Source organism: Sycon ciliatum, chromosome 4 (genome assembly GCF_964019385.1).
Source record: "Sycon ciliatum chromosome 4, ocSycCili1.1, whole genome shotgun sequence".
NCBI classification, from domain to species: Eukaryota; Metazoa; Porifera; class Calcarea; order Leucosolenida; family Sycettidae; genus Sycon; species Sycon ciliatum.
In genome coordinates, this window is record NC_088646.1 from 5,966,047 (window position 1) to 5,976,855 (window position 10,809).

Consider the following 10,809-nt stretch of genomic DNA (forward strand, 5'->3'; position numbering starts at 1 on the left):
TTTCTACACTCGCTTGAAGTTAGTTCTTTGTGATCCAAATCCCTTTCTGTCGATTGTTCGTCATTAACGTAATGGCCAAGGAACATGGTACATGGGAATGACTTGGTAAATAACTTAAAACATTCTAATGATACTTTGATAGCGTTTCGTTGACAGGGACACTGTTCCCTCACCGACTCACCAGGGTAGTCTTACGACCACTGAACTGCTGAGGACACCCCACTGTGATGGCCCCGCCAGCAAACGTTCAACATGTCATGTCAAACTCTCTCATTCACTAACGAGAGAGAGAGTGTGTCCAGTGGAGAGGGAACATGGCACTCAAGTCAAACGATTGGCAAAGCTAAGGACAGCAGTTTTTACGACCGTTTGCGGCGTGTAATACTTTACAGTCGGAATGATAGTGCCTTGTGGCATCCGGTGAGAGTGACGAGAACAGAACCGTACCGTTGAAAACAAGCCGTAATGTGTGCCAGTCACTCATCTTCAACCGGAATTGAAGACAGTCAGTATACACGCGTGTGTGTAAGCGTATGGCCAAACCTCAGCTCAGGGAGCTGGAGTCAGTGGAGACATCGTTACTAACAGAGTCAGATCTCTAGCTAGGGGTACCTAGCTAGGATTGTCACAGGAAACGAAGGTAATGGTACGTCTTCCAAACAGATCAGGCGTGAAATGTGTCAAATATATGGGCCCAATACTCAGGCCCTAGGTCAATAATGCCTTCAGGTCCACAGTGCCCTATTCGCTATTCCCGCAATTATTGCCCTCGGCTAACTAATCTTTGAATTGCTCCTAGATCAAGACCATGCATGTACCGATCGGAACAAGTGGAACGTATTCCTATGCTCTAGGCCAATTCACGGGAGTCCAAGAGACAGGCAATGTTCCATATTGCAAGGTGTGTCTTTACCACCATATTAATGTTGAAAGCGATGGGAAACAGCAACGACAACAAAGCGACGACAGGTAGGCCCTGACCTGAGCGATCCTGCTAGTCTTCTGCCTGCGTGCACGTCAATACTACTAATCACTGAGAATTTAAATATCTTAGAAGATCTTTTGGTGAGGACTTGCAAGGAATTCCCTACCTCCAGGGTGTCTTACCAGCCATTCGACCACAACGTACCTCGTAACCGCCGTGTGCTAGGAGCTGTGCGTTCACGTCGATAACGTGGCAACAAGTAGCCTGAATATAGTGCCTTGGGCCTTCGTTATCCAGACGTTACTGTGTTAGGAATATGCATACATGTAGGTGCATGGATGTATGCATGGCTGATGACCTAAAGCCCGAGGTGGAGGTGGATGAGTGATATCCTCTTCAAAGTTCGGTTCCCTGTGACTAGACGGTAACAGTCATTCTGCCGCTGTCGATGACGTTGTGAGCAAGACGAAACATGGCCGTGAATTGGGCCACTGCACTGCAGGGCAATGGGAATTTGGCAATACATGCACATGTAGCATGTTATCAAGCCCTCCAGGCCAGCTCCTGCTCTTCCGAGGCACTGGCAGTTTGCTGTGTAGGAACCTTGCTGACTTGGATACGATTAAGAACACTGCCAGGCTGTCCACTGTACCACGGTTTGGCTTCATGTCGGTTCGTGTTCTCACTCCTCACCCGTGTGCCTTGCTTCATGTAGAGGACTGCTCAAGCTAAACTGCATTTCAAGTACTAGTACATGTTCCTAAATAGACTGGGCCATGGGTCCAGGGGCGTTTTCAAACTAATGCGAATCAGCAATGCTCTTGATCTTGTGCACAGCCTCGTGGGACAAATCAGGGAGTTGTAAAATACCAGTATTTTACGACTTTTACGACTCTCTGGTTGAAATGTTGTGGCTCAGTAACAATAGTACAGTATTTGTCGGTTCTGGTGGACCGGAGACCGCACTATTGTAAGAGAACCATCGTTGGTTGTGTGTAACCTTTTGGAATAAGGGAATCGTACAAAGACTTCCTGGTTGGAATAGTCTCTGATCTGACCATCATGTCTTCCACATTCTTACCGTGCAGTACTCTATAATGCGACAACATGGTCTGTAGCCGTGTAGGGATATCCTTATTCAAAGAATAAAACACTACTACTAGACTTGCATGGCCTACTAGTACACTCTGCAACTCTAGGGCGTGAGATGATTATCAATGTCATAAATGTGGATGCATGATTGCCTAGTTGATTGGTTGGTTCTACGGTACCATTCCACTAGGGATTAGGATTCGACTAGGCCTAGGACTAGGACTAGGCCTAGGACTAGGACTAGGACTAGGACTAGGACTAGGACTAGGACTAGGCCTAGGCCTAGGCCTAGGACTAGGACTAGGACTAGGACTAGGACTAGGACTAGGACTAGGACTAGGACTAGGACTAGGACTAGGACTAGGACTAGGACTAGGACTAGGACTAGGACTAGGACTAGGACTAGGACTAGGACTAGGACTAGGACTAGGACTAGGACTAGGACTAGGACTAGGACTAGGACTAGGACTAGGACTAGGACTAGGACTAGGACTAGGACTAGGACTAGGACTAGGACTAGGACTAGGACTAGGACTAGGACTAGGACTAGGACTAGGACTAGGACTAGGACTAGGACTAGGACTAGGACTAGGACTAGGACTAGGACTAGGACTAGGACTAGGACTACTGGTGGTAATTCTGGGTACTGTGCAGGTACTGGTGTACCCCAACTGACGTGTGCTGACCCCGTGTATGTCAACGTGACGCCATAATGGTAAAGCGCTGACAACTGGTCATCGTGACCCGAATGCAGCTGCACTCCTACTGCCCTAGGTGTCTGCCACCTTGTCAATCCTAACTGACATTCGCCATCGACTACACGCACGGAATGTTTCACAAGGAACAATGAGCTTTGCACACAATTGTCATCTTTGGACATATACGCTGACAGGAACAAGCAGATAATGCATGACATTGCCATACGAAGACGTCGCCGATAGTAGGCCGATTTCCGAACAAGGAAATTATCCAGGCTACATACATGCTTTCCCACTGAGCGCCACATCACATGAAGAGTCAACTCGACAGCCAAGACCGTCATGGCAGGTTATCGAAGTCACACGTTAGTTTACGCAAACGTTCCCAAACGATCGAGTAACGTGACTTTCTAACGTCTAAATGGCGTTACTTTATCACTCATCTAGACTGTGCGTGTGGCGAGTACTGAGCCATCTGCGTGCCTCGCCATCTGTTTTAGTAGGTAAACTAGGAACATAGGGAGGACGTGTTGTTATTATAGTCGGCTAATACAAAGAACACAACTGTCACGACGTCGGAATGGCTAACATTTTCAGTGGTCCCAGATTCTCACACACTGGCGCCCCTTTGGCTCCGCCAGCAAAGAGCAGACTAGGGATACTGAAGTACAATCGTCATGTAGGGTCTGGTTTGTGACTGCTTGGCGTAGACCACCCAGCCGGGTCCTGTCCAGTCAGTAAGGTGGCAGCAGTCTTGCATCTATTGCTGAGTCCGTAAACCCTGTGGCCCACAATAGCTCCATTCGTGGCAGATATAGAGTATCTGTCAGATACTCGTCACTACGGTGAGTAGTATTGGCATGATGCACTGTCGCAGTCCTCTGCTAATGTCACAAGATTAGCACACATGTGATTCACGCGCGAAGAATCGCAGCAGGCTGGTTGCGCACAGGTCTATCAGCTAGAGCCCAGCCGGCGTCGGCCTACTGTGTAAGGGAGAAGTCAAACTAACTAACTTCTAAACCCGCAACGACCATGAAGTTGTCAATGGCATTCGGGAGAAAATGATCAATAAAAAAAGGTAAATTTACTGAGAGGACGGGCAGATTCATGTATCGGGTACGTCGTTGCTAACACAAAAGTATAATAAGCCAATGGCTGCACGGTGTCGGAATTGGGTCAACAATGAGGAACTGTTGTAAGGGTGAAGCGTGTCATGTTAATTGTGCAGGATACAGCAATTTTGGTGATCGCTGGACAGCAGTCTTGGCGCTGGACGTTACAGTGTACGGTCTGGAAGACTATTGAGGTTGGGACTACGTCTTGATAGTGGTCTGCTTGGAATCTCCATGATAAAAGACAAAAATCTGCAGCCCTGGTCTAAACAGCTGGCGTCTGGGATCATTACATTAAACAGGTTATGTGCTGCAAGTCACACCGGTCCTCAAAATACTATGATGGTCTCCGGCGTCTCTGCCGTTGGCTTCTTCCATGTAGTTGCTAGTAGTGTGAATAAAGAATTCAAAACATCCTTCTCGCACGAGCTACAGGTACATGTACGCGACGCACGTAATGATTATGTACACTGTAGTGTGTGTGTCAGTTGTCTGATGATTGCATAGCGGCATGAAACTCGGACTTTAACCTACCTGAACGTCCTCTGCTGAGTTTGCTAATGTACAAGGTACCACATACTTTCGGTTTGATTCATACATGTATATGCAGACCAGAGAAACATAGCATGGCATTCTTGTCGACTCACAACCGTTATTGGCGCAGGGTTTTGGCAAGATGACTGAAATACATTTCTCAACGACAAGCTAGTGTGCTTTGGATTTGACCTTCATTGGCGTAGCGTTGAGTAGAATAATGTAAGGACGCCTCTTGTACGGGAAAATGACAATGTTCGAAACATGTTGAAATGAAAACAACTACATGTAGTACACGGCCTGAATTGATCATGCTGAACCTCGATATATATACAAGTACATTGAAAACACAAGAACTCCGCAATACACGCATGTGGGCCAAAACTACACACATTATAGTAGAATAGAATAATGTTCTCCGGAAAGCAGTAACTACAACGTACATGTAGCTGCCAAACTCCGCCAGGTACAGGTACATACATGGTATCATAATGATCAAAGAATACACGACGGACGTAAGGAGAAGTCTAAAAATCTCGCCTAGCATAATGAGGGTCAGAACCGGGTTCAACACCCATTATGGTTCAAATGGTCCGCAGGAACCGGGGCGCTGCCAACCGCGGAAGGTTGTAGTAAGGTCACTATTTCCTAACACAGTGTCCTCCACCTTGTTTCATGCTGCCAATCTAACAATTATTATTATTATTCAGTCAAATCTGTCGTAAGCGACCGCCCCTTGGTGCAAGAAAAAGCGGTCGCTTACGGCAGATGGTCTCTTACGACAGATGTATGGTAAATCCGGAATACCAGGTATATGCTTCCATGTACTCAAATCGACGAGAATAATGTCATTTTTAATATCATTTTATTGGATATTCAACGACGACCGGCCATACCCGTACGCGTATGCGACACGGCAGTAGATCGACACTAGTCACTGCCTGGACATGTGGACTTGAGAGGTACAGCACAGCCTGAGTACAGGCCAGGCGCCAGTCGATCGCACTTGCAAGACAGCGCATTTTCACACTTTGCAGTTGACAGCGCACTGCACTGGCAAGTACATTTTCGCACCTTACTGAACCTGGGTCGCGGTCGCTTACAGCAGATTTGAATGCAGCCACCGTGCATGAAATCGCGGTCGCTGGTCGCGCACAGCAGATGGTCGCTCTTGACAGATCAGTTTGTATGTGAAACCGTCGGTGCACGGAAAATCGGTCGCTAACGGTAGATGGTCGCCTACAGCAGAGGTCGCTAACGGCAGATTTGACTGTATTATTATGAAATGACCCAAAGGCAATGTGCCTATCGAGGGGTTCATTTGATTGAAAGAACGGTACTACTACTACTACTAGTACACACACAAACAATATGTACATACATGTACTTCGAAGTAGATGTATATGTATGTAGTGTGCAGTGCCTTCCCAACCTCACACTGCCCGCTGTGCTCGGGCTTGCTTTTCAGAGTGCTGTACTAGGGCTACGACATAACCATTGCACTTGGTGGAGAGGGAGGCACGAAAAGGGAAAGTAACTTGAACTACTTCCACACCCACCTGCAGTGGTAGTTACATGTACACTGTAATTGTAGTGCCCGGCAGTAGTGCCAGTAGTGGGGTGGAAAGGTATGCAATATATTGCAGCATCATTTCTTTTTTTAAACACTGCACTTGTATGAATACAACTCGGATGTTGAGCCAAAAGTATTCATGTAAAGAGAACGGACCACTACGTTACGAGTTATGTCTAACACTAGTCCACCAAGGTTGTCGCACTATCTGACTGTATATTATCTCATTGTGACCTTGGTGGACTCACATGTACGTGTAACTTATTGGTCTTTTCTCATACTTGTATGGATGTTTTGTTATTGGGTGATCATGGTAATGGTCGCGGGAGAATGTCTGAATGAAGTTGAAGACACCCCTGCAGCTGTACTTATGGTTGATAAATATGGTGGTAAAGACACACCTGGCAATATGGCGGTAAACAAATGTACCCGGTTAAAACAGCTCCTTTTTGAAAATGTTTTCAATGAGTGATGTGTCGCTTTGTTTTGCTCTAATTGGTGCTTTTCTCCAATGTCATGCAGTCGTATTTATTCAGCTTTTATTTCTTGCGTACTTGCATACTGGTATTAGTTTAGTCCCACAACCTGCGATAAAATGATCAGCTGTAGCACCTACTCCACTTTTATGTTTATGTATCTATGTCATTCGGATCTTCCCAAGTTGTACAATGTACTGTTGAGATACCGAATTCAAATAAATCAATACCATACCATACCAACACACGCCTGCCCACACACGCTCTCTAAGCTGCAAAGTTCTGGCACAGAGCTCTCCTTCTCACCACCACCACCATCAGTTCGCGCCTGGCGCCTAGTCGATGCATGGTTGGCGGTATCCGACATAGCAGGCTGGTACAGCAAGTAGCGTATGGCACATAGAAGATGACACAGCAACGACATAGCTCGATTGCGACGTACGTTTCGTCCCCGCTGGACTCATCAGGCAATCTTCTTGGATGTCTTCATACGGAGCTTGACTCGGGAGAATGAAGTTGAAGACACCACTGCAGCTGTACTTATGGTTGATAAAATAAAATGGTAATGTTCGGCACAGGAAATACTCCTGTAACATAATTATCATGCTTGGTAACTGCAAGAATCTCGCAAGATTTAGTGCTGGCACTGTGTTGGCGGTGCGCGCTATCCTTCACTGCCTTGTTGACGTCACTGGTCCTATCCAGACAGGCGTCAGTGTTCATGGGCGGCCCGGACTGGGACTGAGGTTTGGCAATAGCAAAAGCATTCAGTGCCGGTTGTGACGCGGATGTGTGAACTAACTTTACTTTACATGACTTAGTCCTGTTCTTCGTCGGAGTACCTGCATGTTATGTACAATCATGTATGTACTGGGACATGTACAATCATGTACATGTGTGTACTGGGATATGTACAGTCATACTCATTCTTCATGTAGGGTTTTCATTGCCATTCAGTATTGCCATTGGTCAATGGACAAAAGGTTGGCACTGGTTGCTGGCCACTGCGAGTAGCGGGTGTGGGGAAACGTGGGAGACGCATGAAGCCATGTGGAATTCGCCTTCACATTCAACCAACATGGCCTAGCTTTCGCCCACATGATCGGATTGGGCTTTTTATTTGAAATCCGATACTCGACAGCGGAGTAAGAGCTAAAGATCAGCAATACACAACACGCCATGCATGACCAAACACCATACTCCAGTCCGCCGGTGATGGCTGCACTTGGTTCTCCTCCCCTCGGGCATACTGCACGGGATCATGTCAGAATGTGTGGCATTGCAGACTCAGCCTCTCCTTATTCGCCCTGTCTACGCTCTGATCGCGTCAGCGCCGGACCTGCAGCTGTTGCTGACGGTTCGCTGGTTCATTTCACTGCCTCGGTCAGTGCCAGGCTAAGCAATATAGAAACATAAGCACACCTGTGCCCCTGGCGATCATCCGCGGCCCTGCACAAGAATGGCACATGAATATTTGTCCAGTTACAAGTGTTTTGGATCCCCACAAGCAAGTCCAGTGTCCGTCACATCTAGCCACACAAGTGGAACGAGTAGAAGTGAAACTAACTTACTTGTAACAAGAGTATGTCGATGTTAACATGATACGTCATTTCTGATACAATTGTGTACTTTGTGTTTGCACTGCTTCTAAATCTCAGCACCCCGTCCTGACAGCGGCAACATATTAATTTGATGCATGTGCAATCACTTGTTGTTCCTACATCAGTCTGTATACGCAATGTACGCACAATATGTCTGAGAGTTATGCAGATTTCAAGTGACCGTCATATCAACGTCAATTTGTAGTGGAAAAGTGGAACGGCTCCCCCTATCCTCGGGGTATGAAAGCCACAATGTACTTGTAAAATGTCGGCAAAGAAGCATGAAATTAACGGAAACACAGGACAGTATCGGCCCTCACTACTATTGTAGGAGAGTCTTCTGTCAGTTGATACAATGTAGGTAAACGGTTTCCTAGCGCCATTATCACAGCGAAGAAGGTGATGCAACAGCCTCGCTCCTACCTGGCCTGAGTGTATGAAGGAGATGCATGTAACCAGATGTGTGTACAGTGTACTAGTCTATGCTACCAGCCCTATACTCTCTTCAGCCGTTCAGGCTGTTTTTGCTGGTGAACCTTCAAGTAACTTCGTTTCAAATCATCGGTGGCTATGGATTATGGTGAAAGAAGGAGAGCGAATGTACCTTGTCTTCCGAATATACAGCGGTAATGTCATGAACACCAAGCTGACTGATTCTCTTCTCGCCATTGCCTTGGTTCCCGTGCGTCTCTTCGTTGCCCCTCGCTCCGAGCTTCACCGGTGACATGGTTTTGATGAACGCAACTCTGCACCTTGTCCTTGGCACCTTGTCCTTGGTATGGTTTTGATACCCGCATCACCATGATCACTGCCATCACACCTCCAGCTAAAGCCGCGAAAGGCAGACGCTGCGCAGCACCAGGAGGCGTTCTTCAAGGAACTACCGGGATCTTACATGATCTTACAAGTTAGAGTTCGAAGAATTAAATATTTGGCACCATTGCATCTTCTTTCGATCTTCGTCCGATGTAACGTCAAAGTAGGTATCGTCTTATTGGATTGTCCGTATTGAACGCTCACTTCGAAGGAAATGACTTCGATAAGCCATGTGTTGCGGCGATGAATGTCGGCGAATCGCTCTGTCTTCGTGGTCGGTTCCTGCGAGTATAAATATGTATGTATGATGTAGCCTCGACCCTCCACTGATCCAGACTTCAGGCTCACTGCAGTTTTCAGAGAAGTCGTTATTAATTATTTTGGTCAGTCATGAGTCAGTTCCATGCAGTCAAAGTATCATTGTGGTGCTCAACGTTACGTCTTGGGTTATGCTCTGTGCCGCGCCATATGCATGCCAAGATTCTGAGCATACTCCAGTACAGTACTAGTAGCTGCTGTTCATCCGCTTTATCATTATGCAGCTCATGGCCATAATTACTGGCTGCGCTCAATCTGACGGCCACCAGGGACTCTCTACCGTTCCGGCATTCTCTTTGTAAGTGCACTACTACTAGTACTAGCACTAGACTGAGTGAAGTATTGTTTATGTTCACTGTCAAATTGTTACGCTGTGTTTTCGGACAGAAAGCGCCAGAAGGCAAATAATTCGACCGAGCTGAGAGTTTGTCTTTTGACTCTTTTCGGTACTGTCAGAAATCAGACACATGTGTAATCAGAGAGTCAAAGGCCGTTCAAGTCCGGCTCTCTGGTTGCGTTTACCATTCTGTACTGTGTACGGTCCTTTCGCCATCAGCCTGAGTCACTTTTTTCTCGAAATAGTTAACACCTTTTGTAGATGACGTGGCTTTCTTTGGAAGCCGGAATGATCAGAGCATTCCAGGCGCTGCTGCCAACGACTACGATTCTCACCTACATCATGTAGATCTTCATATGATCATGTATGTATGTGTTGCATGATACATTGATAGCGGCTCATGGAAGCCATGATGGAGTAGTAAAATAGCCGTAGAAGTATCGTACCACCCAGCGCTGATTCATGCGACGTCATTGACGTCACTCAGAACTGTGCGGTGACCATTGCGGAGACGCATACATCACGGTCCCGCCAGTATGTCTACACTTGTAGTTTGCACATCTTCAGGGATGTTTGTGACCGGTCAGCAATGCATGCGAAGATAGGTTATCAAGGCTGTAGTCACGGGCAGAGTATATAAACATGATTATCTCTTGAGAGGAGGCCGGGCCATGTAGTCACATGACCAGTATGTTCTTTCACATCATCCAATCAACGCTAGTTGCGAACACTGACCAAGCTGCACAACTACAGCACGGTCTGGCAATGCCGAAGAACGACCAGGCTAGAATTTCACCAAGCACAGCATACCAATGTACTGTACATGTACACACGGTGACTCAACTGAGCATAGACTGTAATACATGAAAATACAGTCGACCTACCCTTATAACGATATTTTTCTGGCAAACCAAATCACTCCATTGACTTGTGTATACAATGCCTTACCTCTATAACAATATTGCTATAACGATATTACCCCTACATGTATAACGATATAAAATGGGCTGACCAATCAACATTTTCCATTTTATAACAATATCTAGCAGGGGATATGTAGAGCCCACTATCACCTGCCTGAGGTAGGGCAAGCTTCACTTGATAAGTCGCTGGGACATGACGAAATCCAATGGGGGCACCAGTAGGCACCTTGTTGTGTACACAATGGGCATGTACGTCAGTCTTATGCTATAAAGAGTGTAAAAAAATGAACAAAATCCATGCATTATGACGTATGTGTATGAAATGAACCAGTTACCCTTATAACAATATTACCCTTATAACAATATTTCTTGGTTTGACGCAAATATCGTTATAAGGGTAG